Raw genomic sequence first — 18,631 nt, forward strand, 5'->3', positions numbered from 1 at the left:
GAACAGAGGGCAGGCAAAATAGAACACAAAAAGAGAGGATGGTGAAAAGAACATTCCCAATGAAAAATATATATGATATGCTATATAGAGTCCACTTTCTAGTCTCAGCCTTACTTTTAGGGGTGTTCTGCAGTCCCTAAAAGTTAGCATAGGCTTCCCTTTAAATAGAGAAACTTTTTAAAGAAGGGTTTAAATGTATAGAGGTAGGTGCTATGTAGTATATTGCTTACACTTTAAAGCAAAACAATAGTTTGCTGAGCCCATAAAACTTGAAGCTTGGTCTGTGTTACAAAGTTCGTTTGACATAAGTTGCCTTGTGTTGACCTATTTGCTCATGTGTATACATTCAGATTTGTCTCTGGCTGCCGTAAGTGCCCTGTACTTGTACTCATGGAAACGGGCTGAAATTTTATTGTGTCGTGTAACTGAAAATTCCCTCCCCATTCCCTCTCCCAGGCCTCCTGCTCTTGGGAGGCCACACTCACCCTGGCTGGGATTGGAGAGCAGTGCTGTGCAGGCACTCCAAAGTAGAAGTGTCAATAAATGTGTCAAAAAGAAAAGGAGGACTTGTGGCACCTTAGAGACTAACCAATTTATTTGAGCATTTGCGAATACAGACTAACACGGCTGTTACTCTGAAACCTGTCAATAAACGTGTCGTATTTTAAACTTTTATATGGATAAGGGAAAGGCATTCTGAAACTTATCTTTTGCTTTTCATTGTGACCATAAATATTATGATACATTTTTCTGTTTTATCTGTGGCTGTTGCCGTTGTGGTCTTGAGAGGTGCCCCCTCCACACCCACAGAACACCTGACACTGATGTTGAGAAAGAATAGAACTAGGGAGGATGTGTTCAGTGAGATCTTGCAAGCCAGTGGTGCATTGGAACAGGGGGCCTGGAGGGTGAATATGGCAGACAGCCTGGAGGAGGAAAGAGCAGGCTGGAGCAAATCCCAGCAGGAAAAGGAGAGGGAGCTGCACCAGGTTATAATGAGGCTTCTCAGGCAAAAAACACAAATGCTGCAGATTCTTTTTGACCTACAGGTCCAACAATCATAGACTCACTTCTCTTTGAAATCCATGAAGAACTCCATTTTAGCACCTCCCTACACCCCTCTCTCAACATTCCATGTGGTATCAGGGGTTACATCCCTAAACCCCTACCTCTTCACACGAGAGGACAGTAAGAACAGCATCTCATACACCTACAGTGGCTCTCATAGGGTATGTGAGGCCAAAATGGACTGAAATGGAGAGGAAAGTTTTCTACCTTTCCCATTTTAAAGTTCTGTTAATTTATTTTAGAAGTTTGTGTTTTAATTGCACATTCTTCTTTTACACTGTTTTTGGTACACAATATATGTCTATTTTGGGGAAATTAATTTATCTTATTACTTCACTGTGCCTAGTGCTACTCAAAGCACCTACTCCTTGTAATTGTACAGGACCACAGAATTCATAGGTTCAGTGAAAAACACAGTGTAATAATTATAATGTACAGCAAGCACCACAGAATTCATAGGTGCATTAAAAGATAGTATGGTATTCTTACATGTACACCAAGCACTCCACTGTTCCTAACCACCCTCAAAACTGCAGTGCCAGGCAGAGCACACTCTACCATACCACATTACTGTGGCTGCTGGTTAAGGTGCTTCTCTAGGCCACCCTCAGCCGCATAATGTCCACTGTGTCTGGCTGTTCAAACTCACCAAACAGCTGCTCCACCTTCACCCCAGCAGAAACTTTTCTACCTTTGTCTCACAGATATTATGCAGGACACAGAAGGCAGCTGTAACTATTGGGATATTTTTTTCTCTGAGATCTAGTCTTGTGAGTAAACAATGCCAGCATCCCTACAACCTACCAAAAGCACGTTCAGCTTTCATTCTGCACCTGCAGAGCCGTAGTTGAATCTTTTCTTGATTCTGTCAAGGTTGCTGGTGTACATTTTCATGAGTAAGGGGTAAGCTGGGTCCAGCCAGAATCACTACTCGCATTTCACCATTGCCAACAGTAATCCATCATTCAGGAAAGAATGTCCCTGCTTGCAAGCTTCTGCACAGTCCTGTGGTCTTAAAGATGTGAGTGTCATACACCTTCCCTTAACAGCCCACGTGATATCAGTGAAGCATCTCCCATGATCCACTATCACTCGCATAACTATTATCAAAATAGCCCTTTCTGTTGATGTACGCTACGGCAACGTGGACTGGTGCCAAAATAGGGATGTGCATGCTGGTTGTCAGAAACCCCATAGCTCCAAGTCCATCCATGGACATTGCCAAGACATTCCTGCATAACAGGAAATGATTAATGGCCCTGCACACTTGCATGGCAACAGCTCTCAATGAATTTTCCAATTCCAAAATGATTTTCCGCTGATCGGCAGCAAACTGGCATTGCAAGCTTCCAGAGTGCAATTGCCACTTGCGTCTCAGTTATCAGGGCAGCTCTCATTTTGGTGTCCCTGTGCTGGAGAGCTGGGACAAACTTGGCAGAGAGATCCATGAATTTCGTTTTTTGTAGCTGAAAGTTCTTCAGGTCAGTGTTCCAAACCTACATTACAATGTAATCTCACCAGTAAGTACTTTTTTCTCAGGCCCAGAAGCAGCTCTCCACTATCTTCAGCTGTTCTATGAATGCCACCAACAACATTGAATTGGATTTGGCTGTCCCCCTCAGCAATCCATCCTTGAAGAAACTGTCATGTCCCCCATTGTTGTGGTACTTCCTGCAGCTTTGCAAATATCAGAGGATTGTTCATCCTATGTTTGCAATGTTAATGACAATAGTGCAGAGCTCTGCAGCCTCCATGCTTCTGTCAGAGATAGTGGATAGCAAAAAGTGCCACGAGTTTGTGGTATTTTTTAAAAAGATGATGCACAAGTATAGGCTATGGATGGCATTATGGGATGAGAAATTTGCATGATGGAACTTGACCCCTTGCTCCTAGTCACCCCTGCACAACTCATTTCTGTCTCACAATATATTGTGAAAATTTCCCAAAAGATGGTGCACGAGGTGGTAGCAAGTGGCACACTGGATTACCTATGCATGGTGCACTGCACTGTGTATCAGCACAAACACTCCTGGCGAATATGTGCAGCACCGATGCAAGCAGCCAGCCATGCATGCGCATGAGCAATATACTAACTGCAGCGGCTTTACACTGATGTAACTTACATTGACCAAAGTGTATAGTGTAGACATAGCCTCACAATCCATAAAGTTTGCCACTCCCTAAAAATGAGACATTTTTACACATCCAGAGTTATTGTTTCATGTTTTTCTGACTGGGAAACTCCAAGCCTGTTTTTTACCAGTTCTACATTTTATTAATTGTAAGTTAAGTGTAGCTTTTGGATCTGAACATGGTTTGATATGCTGATGCTAATTAACAATTAAATCAGACAGTTACAAAAATAATTAATGGATCTTTGTATCACGTACGTCATCATTCAGCAGCATTCCATTATCAAGTCAAGACTTAACATCAGGGGCCTGCTACTGCAACCACCACACACACGAGGGCCAAATTCTCCCCACACGTGCAGCAATGCAACTCCATTGAAGCCAAAAGGGTTGCATGAGCAGGACTTTAGCCCTATAACAATCTTCAGAATGCTTATTTTATAATTAAAAATAAATAAATACTTGGATAAACATTTATTTGTACAGGCCACAAAATAGGACAGTCTTCAGCTAAGCAGAAAAAAAACAGGTTGGGTATCACTGCACAAACTTAGTTTTCTGCGTACTGTGCAGTTATATATCCACAGGTGATATTCTTCTTGCCCGAGGATGTTTTCCCTGTTAAGCAGATGGAGTTACAGGGCCCAGGGTGTACTGCACCTCAGCTAGGCAAAATGAATGAAGGATCGTTTTCAGTAAGCATGGTTTGATTCCCTTGTTTACATGTTTAGAAATACAGATTTCTATGTAATGCTCTCATTACAACAAATCTTTCCAAATAAGAGGGAGAACAGAATATCACTATGCTTTAACTTCCTTGGTAGAGAAAGAAAGTAGGCCTGTTTCAAAAATGATGAACGATTTTGCATGCTAAGCTTCAGACTCCTTTTTCGGAGTGTGAGTGCTCAGCACTTTCTGAAAATCAGACCCCTTTAAGGTGTAACTCTCCTGCTGGGATTTTTTTGCGGGTGAAGATGCCCCTAATTGGTATAGAGCTGGCAAAGCTGACTCCTGTGCCACTCCTGTGCAACTCCCAGGTATGTAACATGTTGGGAATGGAAGGGGGCAAACCCAGAGTAGAATGCACTTCAGCAGTTCCTTGACGACTCTTGTCAAATGGCATAAATTAGAGTAGCCCCCATCTGTACTTAGCGGTAAGCCTGAGCAGAGAATCAGGTAGCCAGAGCCAGCTCCTTGGTAACCTTCCATTTCTGCTGTGCCTAGCAGAAGCTGGCTGTAACAGAAACCCTAGCCTGAAGTCTGGGTCTGACATAGACATGGTAGCAATTTTTTTTCTATTTCTACAGCTTGGGCTTTGACTACCACAGGTCATAGGCGCCGACTTCTGCTGGCACCGGTGGGTGCTTGACCCCCCTCTGCCTCTGGCCCCGCCCCTGCCATGCCCCCATTCCAACCCCTTCCCCAAAGTCCCTGCCCCAACTCTGCCCCCTCCCTGCCCCTATTCCAACCCCTTCCCCAAATCCCCACCCTGGCCCCGCCTCCTCCCCTGAGCGCGCCATGTTCCTGCTCTTCCCCCCTCCCTCCCAGAGCTTGTTACGACATGAAACAGCTGTTTTGTGGCGTCAAGCGCTGGGAGGAGAATTGGGGACGTGATGTGCTCAGGGAAGGAGGCGGAGGTGAGGTGGGGTGGGGTGGGGAGCTTGGCTGCCGGTGGGTGCAATTTTTCCCTGTGGGTGCTCCTGTCTTGGAGCACCCACGGGGTCGGCACCTATGCCACAGGTGTTGGTTTGTTACATTCTGAATTTATAAAAATCAGTGCACTTTACTTTCCTTTTACCTGCTCTCAAGTCCATATCCAAAGAAGTTTCCGGTAAGGAGACTGAACCATTGGAAGTTGAGCTTGTTGCATTAGACTTCAGAGACTTCGTTGATTTCAAAATGATAGTTTATGCTCCAAATTCCTTGGTCTATATCCAACAGATGTTTCTGCCCTGCTCCAATCTGAAATTATAGAGTGGTGAGTTTGGGAATAAAAGGACATATAAGAGGTAATATTTTGGGTGCAGTTAGTTAGGTCACTATATCATGAGATGCAGCTGATTACTCCATGGCACTCTGAGTGGTTTCCTGAGGTAGCAGAGTTTGGAAATAGGTACTGTGTAATACACTCACAACTACACTAGACAGGAATCAATCTCTGTACATTGGGGAAATGTTTCCAGTACTATATAACATATATACTAATTCTCCTGCGTGGGTCTCTGGTGGAGACATATATTACAGTTTGGTCATTCTGGGCTGGAGCTTTGTTGGCGTTTATTGCAGATGGAAATGATCTTGCTTTGATAAACCAGATTTTGAAGTGTAAGCAACTCAAAAGATGTAATTGTCCCATTGCTTTCTCGTGTTCTTCTAGGTTTATTTCATTAGAAGCTCCTCCATAGACTGTCTCTTTGGTGAATTATTTGCATAACTATAAAATAAAAGTCCCTCTCTGTGTTTTTTTTAATCACTATTTATAATATACTATGATGCATGTGAGAACATTTGCAACACACTTTCCTCTTCTGCCTTTATTCCTTTCGGTGTGTTAGCCCTCCTGTTGTAAATCTGCAAATATGTCTATTGCATCTGTCTATGTTCTGAGTGTTAATATATAATCACACACCCAAGGCTACATTGTGTCTAGCCAAACCAAAAAAAAAAAAAGACACAGTGACATTAATCTTTAGAAAGGGAGGTTTCAGTAAAATGAGAAATAAAATTTCATAGATTGAAAGATCAGAAGGAACCATTGTGATCATCTAGTCTGACCTCCTGTATAACCGGCCAGAGAACTTTCCCAAAATACTTCCTGGAACAGATCCTTTTAGAAAAAACAGCCAATCTTGATTTAAAATTGTCTGTGATGAAGAATCCACAATGACATTTGGTAAATTGTTCCAATGGTTAATTACTTTCTCACTGTTAAAAAATTCTGCTTTATATCAAATCTGAATTTTCTAGTGTCAACTTCCAGCCACTGGATCGTGTTATACCTTACTCTGCTAAATTGAAAAGCCCATTTTTAAATACTTGTTCCCCACATTGGTACTTACAGACTAATCAAGCCACCTCTTAACCTTCTATTTGTTAAACTGAATAGATTGAACTCCTTGAGTCTATCATTATAAGATACATTTTCTAATCCTTTAATCAATAATTTAAGCATCGGATTTAATTCAAACTACTGATATGCCTTACAAGGTTCTAAATTAACTGTATCAACTCTGGTATGTTGTCATTGTGGACAGATCAATGAAATCCTCTGCTCAATGAGCAGCTCTAGTCAGAAAAGCTAACAAGATGGTAGGATGCATAAGGAATGAGACCGAGAACAATATGCAGAATATTATATATACATCAGTGGTGCAACCTTATCTGGATATACTGTCCTATACTGTCACTCCATCTCAAAAAGGATATTGCAGAACTGGTGAGGGTTCAGAGAAGGGTAATGAGAATGATTAAGGGCCTGGGAAAAAAATCTCATGTGATGTGATATTGAAAAGACGGAGATAGTTTACCTAATGAAATGAATAAGAGGGGGCATGATAAAAGTTTATAAAATACTGAGTGCTCTAGGGAAGGGAGATTGGGAGCTTCCCTTCTCCGCGACTCATAGTACAAGAACAAAGATACAGTTAATGCAATTAAAAGGTGGGAAATTCAAACCAGTAAAAGGAAATACTTTTTTTCACAAAATGTGCTTAAACTGTGGAACTCATTGCCATATGAAGTCACTGAGGCCAAGAACTTAAAAGGTTTCAGAATGGAATTGGACATTTATAGGGATAACAAAAATACCCAGAGTTATCATAATTAATGACAAAGAGTTTGGAAGGATATTAAACTTTGTTTCAGGGCTCATGCCAATCTCCAACTATTAGAGACCAGGATGAGACTTAGGGCAGGGAAAGCACATCTGCCCTCTGTGGAGTTCTTGCACCTTCCTCTGAAGCATCTGGTGCTGGTGACAGAATACTGAACTAGATGGACCTTGGTTCTAATCCATGCTGGCAATTCTTATATTAGCTCTAACATGCCTGTGCAAGAGGTGATGGATACAAGGAGCCTCTGCCTCCCCATAAAAGGAACTAAGTACAATTGTTGTCTTTCCTAGCTAGCCATTCCAAAGTTGATGGGATGGATGGAAAGGAGGTAGGGTCATAGCCTCCCACTCTCTATAACCAGCCAGTCGGGTTGGCCAGATGTTCAGGAGAGAACATGCTTGTAATGAGGTACCCACAGCACCCCTCTGGATTCGGCCCCTTGGCCCCTCTCTTCCATGAATCAGGGACACTTCAGACTGGTGCAATACCCATGTTCTTTATTAATGATCAGTTTCCCACCACCAATTTCCAACTATATACAGGCATTACAACTGCTTGGCCTACCACAGACTTGGCCCGTAACAGACTAGGGGGTTCCTATTCCCTCTGAGCCTGACCTCCTGCTCTTAGTCTCCACACTCACACACGCTCTTCCTCTCACTTCCTTCCAGCCTTATAGCGCCTGCTAATGAGGCTGGCAGGTGTGGTCAGTTACTAGGCAAACATAGGGCGATTCACCCGGCCCCAATCCATTCTCCCTGATTGGGGCTGGAATGGCAGGAGCTGATTAAGGGCTTCTCCAGCAGGACCCTGCCACAGTGCTACACACATTTTAGAGGTGGTGCATTTCCCCTGTGATCCCTTGGGGTGGTGGAGAGCTGCACCACCCACAACACAGGCCTGCACCTTAAAAGCACAATCTGATGCATAGTATATGGATTACATACAGTATTATTTTATTATATATTATACACACACATTAATATTTATATGGCAGTGCATGGATTGCTCTTTCTTGAGCTGTCAAATCAGAAGAGCTACTGAAGTAACCAGGGGTTCCACACTCTATTAATTTTATACCAAATTTTTTAACAGCTTGTGTCGGGGTGGACTAGGCCCAGAGGCCCCCTGCTGGAGGCCTCCGGGTCTCACCACACCCCGTCCCAGAGAGAAGCAGAAGAGAAGTCCTCCAAGCGGCTTAGAGTGGCTGCAGGAGTGGCCAGGAGGGCCATGTAAAAAGGAGCAGCAGCGACAGAATCAGTCAGTTACTGCCTGGAGCTGGAAGAGAGAGGCTGGGATTCCTGGCTGGCTGAAAGAGCAGTAGTATCACAGACAGTTCAGTCTGGGCAGGGTCCAGGAGAACTAAGAAGGAGCTCCTGGTTGGCTGCTGGGATGGAGCCCAGAGAGGGCTGCAGGAAAACAGTGCCCCTGGAAGAGGTTTGTTCTGTTCCACTTACAGACAGTGTGTGTGACTTCTCTGGAAGGCTGAGACACTTGAAGACCTGCCAAAGAAACCATCGACTAAGGGGAGAACTTGCGAGAGGTGGGTACCAGCCCATTATCACAAACCGAGAAACTGCAAGCACACGCACTTGACCAGGGGGGCACTTGTGAGAGGTGGGTGCTGACCCCATTACACAGTCTCTAAAATTATGCCCAAGATTTTTGCGTGCTCAGAATTTCAGATTTGTATAAGCAAACTGTATTTGCTGTAATGATTGGAATTCTGTATAAAAATACCATCTGTACATGCAATAAACTATTACAGCTGCAGTTTTAGAGGTGAGGCTGAAGCTGTTTTGAAAATCTGTCCTGTATCTATATGCTGTTACCCCCTTACCACATTGGACCTTGATTAATAGATTCAATAGCTAATCTATGAAGAATTCATGGAGGAACGTTAAGACCTAACACTTTTCCACTGTAGTGGGGGAACTGTGGAAAACCTGTACATTGGGACACCCCACCTTTCTGGTGAAGAATGGATGTGACATCAGTGGCAGGCCTTGTAAGGGGTGGATTTGTAAAGCATTTTGAGAACCTTGGATTGCAAGTGCCACAGAAGTGCAGTATATAAAGACAGCAACACTAAGCACTTCCATATTCAAGTCAATTCAGATATTTTAGGGAAAAAGTTATTAGATAAAAATATACTGCAATTGATCCTTCACTGTAACTTACTCAATCTTAAATGCCAGAATAGGAGCAGTACTTTTGTGACACAAAAGCATTTCCATTTTAATTCTTATGCCATTAATAGCTTAAAAATGAGTCAAGCAAAACAATAAACTTAAGTGTCTTACCAGAATAATTATTGAGCCGAAACCTCCCCCAGCAAAAGTGCACTCGGCACTGCTTCCTCACCGTCTCTTTCATTAGGCAATGATATACAAAGATAAAGAGCCCTAAAGGAAGAAGGAAGACAAAATCAGTATTTTTCATATTGATTCCCTAGCTTCCTGCCTCATTTCTGAAGCTTTCATGCTCTCTTCAATCACAGACATATCATACAGCTCAGTATTTGACTGGTGGGTCTTACCTACATGTTCAAGGTCTAACTGATCTCCATATTTGGGGTCAGGAAGGAATTTTCCCCCAAGTCAGACTGGCAGAGACCCTCTGCAGCATGAGGCACTTGCTAGTTTGAACTAGAGTAAATGGTGGATTCTCTGTAACTTGAAGTTTTTAAATCAAGATTTGAGGACTTAATAAGTCAGCCAGAGGTTATGGGCCTATTGCAGAAGTGGATGTGTGAGGTTCTCTGGCCTGCAATTTGCAGGAGGTCAGAGTAGATGATCATGATGGTCCCTTCTGGCCTTAAAGTCTGAGTCTCTGAGAGAGGCAGATCCACAGCCTATATTATATTAGCACAGAACTCTGAGGGCTATTCTTCTCTTCCTTAATGCACATGAGTTAACAGATGACTAAAAGAGTCCTCTACAGATTTGATATTAGGGCAGACATTCTTGGCAGTCTGCTAGTCACTGCAAAATCCAAGCATGCATTTCTATGCCCAGATGAAATGGATTGTGTCTGTGTCCCTGAAAAGGGCATAGATTGGGACCTGAATTTCAAAGGCATTACCACAAGTCCTTACATACTAGTATTGAATTGTGACAGTGATATACTGTATAAAGTTCAGGATATCATCTCACTTACTCAAAAGGATTTTTATTATTAAACTATCCAAACTTCCAAATGATACAAACAAAGCTACTCAACCACCCCAATTTGGGTAGGTAAGATGACATTTTGGATGTATTTATATATCACACCCATAAACTGATAGAAATACACCATATTGCTATCAGCATCTCATACAGAAGTTACCTTGCAGTGTGTTACAAATGGTGAAGACATAACAAGAAAAAAATCCTTGCTGATCCCCAGGCAAAAAAGGCAAAGCCCCAGGTTAAGCCGTGTAAGAATGTCAGGCTGACCATGCTTCGCAGATCATGGAGAAAGTCCTGCTTCCAGTTCTTGGATTTTATTTGCTGCTTTGATTTCATGATATGAATTTGAAGAAGAACATTGAAGAACATCACTATGTTAATCAGAAATATTACACAGAAATAGGCCACAACGGAGGTGTAAAAGACAATATCATCTTGAATCCAGCAACTACAGGAAAGGGGAAGAACATAGAAAGCTGAAAATAACTAATTAGGGAGCTATTCTGTTATCAATACAGATGGATGGGCATTGGTTAGAATTTCCTCAGATGATGTTTCAGTAGCAGATTCCTGCTTCCCCCCTTGCTCCAGTGTGGCAGTAATAGTGCCTCTGATACATAATTCCTTCCCTGTTTTGCTCATGAGATGCCATAGCGATGTTCTGCCCCCTGGCCAGTCCGATTGTAAATGCACAATCTGTTATTACGGGCATAGTACCATCTTAGCCAGAGCATGGCAAAAAGCAAGTTGGAGTATTCCTGATGTAAACATTATTTCAGAAGAAAGGATAAAGGAGTAGCTTGGTCTCACTGGAAAAGAAGAAAGGTTGATGTGATCTAACTGAAGAATTCAAGATTACGAGAGATTTGATAAGGACAAAGGAGATACAGGAATGAGAAGTTCAAAAACCCTGGGGAATTAACATAAGCATGTGGAACACTGGACCAAATTATTTTTATAGAGACTCCACTGAACGCATGGAATAGGTTTGTCTTGATTTACAATCAACCTTCCAAGGGGACAAGTGGGGACAAAAAACCTAATTGGCTTCAAGACTGATCTTGATAAGTTTTTATAGAGGAGATGGTATGATGAGGCTGCCTATATGCCATTGCAGGCAATCTGCGACTGCTAGTAGCAAAGATCCCTAATGGCAGGTGATGGGACACCAGATGGGGAGGACTCTGAGTTACTACAGAGAATTCTTTCCCAAGTGTCCGGCTGTTGGGTCATGCCAACATACTCAAAATCCAACTGATCGCCATATTTTGGGTTGGGAAGGAATTTTTCTCTGGGTCAGATTGGCAGAGATCATGGGGTTATTTTGCCTTCCTCTGCAGCATGGGGCAAGGGTCATTGCCAGATTTCAACTAGTGTAAATGGTGGATTGTCTGTAACTTGAAGTCTTTAAATCATGCTTTGAGGACTTCGGTAATTCAGCCAAAAGTTGTGTCCTCTGTTACAGGAATGGGTGGGTGAGGTTCTGTGGCCTCAGCGTGCAATGTGCAGGAGGTCAGACTACATGATCATAATGGTCTTTTCTGACCTTAAGAGTCTATGAGATTATGTTAATATGTTCCAGAAGCAAAGAGATTCTTCAAAAAGAAAGAGGAATTGACACTCAAAGTGGCAAAGTAAAGAGAAGGAGATTAGCATGAACTAGAAGAAATAAAAGGAGACAAGATGTTGGGCCAATTCCTTCAAATATACTTACAAAAAAATGAATGAGTTCTGGTTTTTAGAAAATGATCCATTGCCATAAAAGTCTGTATTTATAATGAGGAGAGTAACAACTACAACAGCTGGTATTCCTAATAGCATGGGAGAAAAGAGAGATTTTAAACAGAAAACAAAAAAAAGGAAATCTGGAAGTGGGAGACATCTAGTCTCCTGGATGTGACAGTCCATGATTAATAATTACAGCAGTGATACAGATGTGTAGGTCAAGGTCTCGTCTCAGTAACACGCCTGAAGGCTCTGCTGAAATCACGTGCATCAGAGCAGAATTGTCTATGTAAACTGCAGATGAGTAGGCATAAAATATCTTCATTTGCAAAATGTTCGAGTTCTCAAACATCTTCAGAAGGGATCCACTCTACTAAAATAATAGCTCAAACACAACCCCTACTAATCATTAGAAAAATCTTAGAATGGCAAAAGACAAATTGGTAGTAGCACTCTGTGTAACAATCTAATGAGGTTGACATTTTTCAAATAGTACTTGTCCACAAATCTTCAGTGCCACTCCTTTCCTGTTTACCATGTTCCTTTCAGCTCCTGTTTTTGTTTGCCAGAATGATTGTTACAGACATCATCACTGTTAAGAGCTGTGCCTAAACAGAGTTCTTGTAAGGCTAATAATCAGCATAGTTGTGTGCAAAATCTAATGACATAGATGGTGATGTACGTGTGGAATTTAAAAATAGTCACTGAGTTTAGCAACTATCCAGGCAACTCAACAGAACTATAATCACTGCGTCAAATTCTGCTCTTTTTTAATGCAAACCTGCTTGTTAGCCCCTTTTTGCCAGTCTTCCCTGCTAATGGATAGATGATGCCTTTGGTGCCCTGTTGTTTGGCGGGAGAGTGGATGGGGCCATGCTACTGCTGGAGTCCCCCAAAAATATTCTGATTGGAGCCAGAGTTCACTCAGAGGGCTCCCTGGAAGTGCATGTTGGAGTGGCAGCTACAGGACACTGTCCTTAGAGATGGAGGGCGTGATCCCCCTCTACCTGGCCACAGAATGGAGACAGGCCCATGGTTCTTCCCCCATGCTGCCTTCATTCAGGCAGCTGGTATGCACAGGATCACTAGGATTGTGATTGATCCCTGTGCAGGGGCACGAGAGGTTGGGAAAGAAGCTCATTAAGTCCCCTCTCTCTTTGCATATCCATGGAAGGGGCCAATAACAGTCTTGCTCCAGCAGAGCAGGGCTGGGTGATGCTGACCCATGAAGCCTTTGAGTATAGATACTCCTTGCAGGCACAGTACAATCCACATGCCTGTATTCCTGTGCAGAAGAGGAGCAGCAAGGACTATCTGCTACACTCCCATGTCATAGAATCATAGAATCATAGAATATCAGGGTTGGAAGGGACCCCAGAAGGTCATCTAGTCCAACCCCCTGCTCGAAGCAGGACCAATTCCCAGTTAAATCATCCCAGCCAGGGCTTTGTCAAGCCTGACCTTAAAAACCTCTAAGGAAGGAGATTCTACCACCTCCCTAGGTAACGCATTCCAGTGTTTCACCACCCTCTTAGTGAAAAAGTTTTTCCTAATATCCAATCTAAACCTCCCCCACTGCAACTTGAGACCATTACTCCTCGTTCTGTCATCTGCTACCACTGAGAACAGTCTAGAGCCATCCTCTTTGGAACCCCCTTTCAGATAGTTGAAAGCAGCTATCAAATCCCCCCTCATTCTTCTCTTCTGCAGGCTAAACAATCCCAGCTCCCTCAGCCTCTCCTCATAAGTCATGTGTTCCAGACCCCTAATCATTTTTGTTGCCCTTCGCTGGACTCTCTCCAATTTATCCACATCCTTCTTGTAGTGTGGGGCCCAAAACTGGACACAGTACTCCAGATGAGGCCTCACCAATGTCGAATAGAGGGGAACGATCACGTCCCTCGATCTGCTCGCTATGCCCCTACTCATACATCCCAAAATGCCATTGGCCTTCTTGGCAACAAGGGCACACTGCTGGCTCATATCCAGCTTCTCGTCCACTGTCACCCCTAGGTCCTTTTCCGCAGAACTGCTGCCTAGCCATTCGGTCCCTAGTCTGTAGCTGTGCATTGGGTTCTTCTGTCCTAAGTGCAGGACCCTGCACTTATACTTATTGAACCTCATCAGATTTCTTTTGGCCCAATCCTCCAATTTGTCTAGGTCCTTCTGTATCCTATCCCTCCCCTCCAGCGTATCTACCACTCCTCCTAGTTCAGTATCATCCGCAAATTTGCTGAGAGTGCAATCCACACCATCCTCCAGATCATTTATGAAGATATTGAACAAAACCGGCCCCAGGACCGACCCTTGGGGCACTCCACTTGATACCGGCTGCCAACTAGACATGGAGCCATTGATCACTACCCGTTGAGCCCGACAATCTAGCCAGCTTTCTACCCACCTTATAGTGCATTCATCCAGCCCATACTTCCTTAACTTGCTGACAAGAATACTGTGGGAGACCGTGTCAAAAGCTTTGCTAAAGTCAAGAAACAATACATCCACTGCTTTCCCTTCATCCACAGAACCAGTAATCTCATCATAAAAGGCGATTAGATTAGTCAGGCATGACCTTCCCTTGGTGAATCCATGCTGGCTGTTCCTGATCACTTTCCTCTCATGCAAGTGTCCAGGAGTAGCTGTCAGCAGGACCTGTCCGGGCTAAGGAATCCTACTTGTAGTGGTGAAGTGCATTTTCATGTGATGAATGCCTACATTAGAGCAGTATACCAAGCACAGATATCAAGAGAGATAAGCTGCTTACTTACCCCACCCAGCAATGCAGAATTTCAGTATGTAGTTTGGAATGTATATTCTGAAGACTTTGAGAGCAAAGTACATGTGAACCGGTTCCAGGCCCATCCATGAGAAGGCTACAAGCAGGAAGTAATGAAGGAACACAGCCACTGTGATATACAGGCCCTGGTTGTTAAATGATGACAGCCAGGGATTGACCAGGAATAACAGGTTTAGCATCAGCAGTGCAGTGCAGAGATTTACCAGGATTTTTGAAGGATAATCTCTGCGAAGCTTGCTAAAATAAAAGTGAAAAGAAATGAGAGTTTCCAATATTGTCATTGTGCAGTTGCACTTGTTGCCAATTAATGAAAGGTTATCACATTTGTTCTCTAGCAGGAGGTAATAAAAATGTGTATTCAATAGCCTAAGTGACTTAAAACTAAGCTTCATAAAAACTTGTTTTTAATTAAAAATACTCCCCTAGTATCCAACATCAGGGCACACCCTACACACTAACTTCTTAAATAACAGACAGAATTCAATTCCCTGCTGGTTCCGTGCTGCAAAGGCTAGGAGTAGATATTATCCATGTTCGGAGGAGCATTCTAGAATTGGCATGACAGCAGTGAGTGGAAAAGACAAAACTTCATTGTCTTACAGCCATAGCCCATGTTTTACTTAATACAATATTATTTGTATTATGACAGCACCTAAAGACCCCTCCTGAGATTAGAGCCACATTGCACTGGACACTATAGAAACACAGAGTAAAAGACATGCCTTGCCTCAAAGAATTTATAATCTAAACACAAGACAGACAAAGAATAGGAGAAGGAATGTATAAATATCTCTATTGTACAGATGGGGAACTAAGCCACAGAGAGATTTAGTGACTTGCCCTGAGCTCCCTATTGTGTCCAGGTCTCCTGAGTCCTATTCCAGTGTCTTAAACACAACACCATCCTTCCTCTTTGCAAATTTAAATTTAATTTAAATTAAATAATGAAAATAAAAAATCTTTCTATGGGGAAAGAAAATGAACCCATTTAGGTGGTTATGAGGCGTTACCACCTATTACTACCCATCAAATATTAAGTATATCCTGCATTGCATGCTACTTTATTCCTTATAACTGTGAGCAGGTAAGACATTAAGACCAGATTTTCAGGTGTGTCTGTACATTAAAGTGCCCACAAAAATGCATGTTCTGTTGCTGTGACTATGCACACCAAAAAGAATATTTGCAAATGCCAAGCAAAGGATAGTTGTTTAGATGCTTAAATGAGTACCTCTGTGCACAAAACCACCTAGTTTGCAAGTAGTTATAGTAACTACAACTGCATGTGCACTTTTCTGGTAATTTGGCCCATAGTGTCTAGTCCAGAAGTGTCAGCTCACCTTTTGTTTGTACATCAAGGAGACTAAAACAGCAAAAACATGGGGAAGAGAAAAATCCATACATGGAAAAGGAATTCCTTAAAACTGAAAGGATTGCAGACAAACAGACTTTTAACTTAGAAAGGCAAATAAAAAATAATGAAAAAGCAAGAAGAAATAGAGGTCTAAAATCTACAATGCTACTATACAATTATGAGCTTCTCTTCAATCTAAATTAATTCTTATGGCTTTCTACATGTGGAAAGAGCCTGGAATAACTATTGCTGAAGAGCTATTCTGCACTAGCTCTCTAGTTCTAGTGGGGAATAGCTATTATGCTTTAAAGTTACACAGAAGCTATTTCACAGTAACTTCCCTGTAAGTCCTCATGTAGACAAACACTTCTTTCCAAAAGATCCTCCTATAGTTCTCCATAACTTTGCTTCATCATCATTCAGTTGGTATATTAGTTCATCAAAATACACAAAACATGTAATGAGTATTTCTATTCCACCACACTGAATATCTTTTCAGCACTCTAAGACACATCAATGGCAGAGTGATCCACCTTCCTGGTAGACCTGATGCACATTTACACTGAGAGCCTTTTATATTGCCCTTTGAGAATAAGGTCTCATAGTAAATCTCTCAGACACCTCATGGAGGATAGGTTCATCAGTGGCTATTACCAAGATGATCAGGCATGCAACCCCATGCTCTGGATTTCCTTAGGCCTCTGACTGCCAGATGCTGGGATTGGATGACAGCGGATGGATCACTTGATGATTGCCCTGTTTTGTTAATTCCTTTTGAAGCATCTGGCACTGGCCACTGTCAGAAGACCAGATACAGTGCTAAATGGGCCATTGTCTGACCCAGTATAGCCATTCTTATGTTCTCATAATCTGTGCTTACCACTTTTTCAGGATAACATAAGGCCCAATCTTATTGGAGACTTTTCCCATACATTTAAAAATCCATATTGATCAAGCAAAATTATTTCTTTTATTCAGATTTGTCAGTGCCTATGTCGGGCTGTAGGTGCTTACTACAAAAAGAAGTGGATTTCTATCTTACTTGGGAGTAAATGTGAGCTTCTACTCTGAAAAGTGTCTCTAAAAATATCGTTGTAGGATTCCATGATGATTGTATCTCAGTGATTTCCAAATACTGGATATGTGTTTAGTTTAAAAATAAAAAAAGAGGCTTTTCTAGCTGCAAGCCCTGCAAACTCTTCTGGATTCTGGCAAATGCTATATTTTTTCCATGTCATGCACCATAACCAGCAGGCCAAATTAAATCCTTGGTTAATCTATGCAACCCTGTTGTCTTCAGATTATGCCATCTGTAAAATCTGAGCAACTCACTGGAATCAGGGCCAGCTCCAGGCACCAGCTTTGCAAGCAGGTGCTTGGGGCAACATTCAGAATGGGGCAGCAGTCCATGTCCCCCAGCAGCAATTCGGCGGCAACTGCTTGGGGCAGCAAAATTGGTAGAGTCACCCGTGACTAGAATTTAGCAAACAATTCTGTGGATATTTCACAAAGTGAAGAACAACCCACTTACTCTCTTTTATTTGTATTAGCGTTACAGTGCAAACAAGGGTTACAAGTAGGAAAAACTTATGTTTTGTCACTCAAGTAAGAAGATATGACTCTAAGTAACAGGTGCCATTTTTCCTGTCACTTTCCAGAGGAGATCTACATTTCAAGGCTGTGTTTAATAGGAACAATCTTTTATTTTCTGCCTCCTTTAACACTGCATATAGAGATTGGGACCCAAACCATTGAACGTACAGGATATTCCATCCTCTTGCCATGACACCATATCAGGAACACAAGAGCTGCCAAACTGGTTCAAACCAGTGGTTGAATACAGCCCATACCATATCTCCAAGAGTGGCCAGTACCAAATGTTCCAGAGCAAGGTGAAAGAAACACTGCAGTAGGCAGTTTTGGAATAACATGTTCACAGGGGAAATCACTTCCTAATCTCCATTAGTTGGAGGTTGTCTTATGCCCTGAAGCATGAAGTGTTATATCACCACTATTCCACTGTATTATATTCAGATCATCCTTCCATCATCATCTTGTGTCTGATCTAGCATCAATGTTACTGAAAACTCCTGCAGTGACTGCAGGGGTCATTTATTGCTTTTGCATGGGGGAAAAAATAAAAGAAAGGATTCAACTTACTCAAGAGTTAGGTGCATCACCAGCACTACCCCCAAGCAAAGGGCAGAGGCACCACATCCTGCATAGGTTATCAGAGTTAATATGCGATGAGTCACACCATCTATCACTGTCCGGGTTAAGTCCTAGGTCAAAATATAAAGAATTCTGGTCATTACTCATAACTGGCCTACGTCATGCAGAAAAAATCCAATTGCTTCCTACATTTTCACATTAGGGAAAGAGCAGTTTCTAGTCCTTTTTTTTTTCTAAATGTTTGTATTATTTTTACAAACCACTCATTTTAGAATGTAGTGAAATACCAGAGACAGTGAAAATATCCAGTATTTAATTGCCAAGAAGTTGCAAAAGCATCATTCTCATTGCACTTCAGACTTCCATGCGGCTTTTAA

Source organism: Caretta caretta, chromosome 9 (genome assembly GCF_965140235.1).
Source record: "Caretta caretta isolate rCarCar2 chromosome 9, rCarCar1.hap1, whole genome shotgun sequence".
NCBI lineage: Eukaryota > Metazoa > Chordata > Testudines > Cheloniidae > Caretta > Caretta caretta.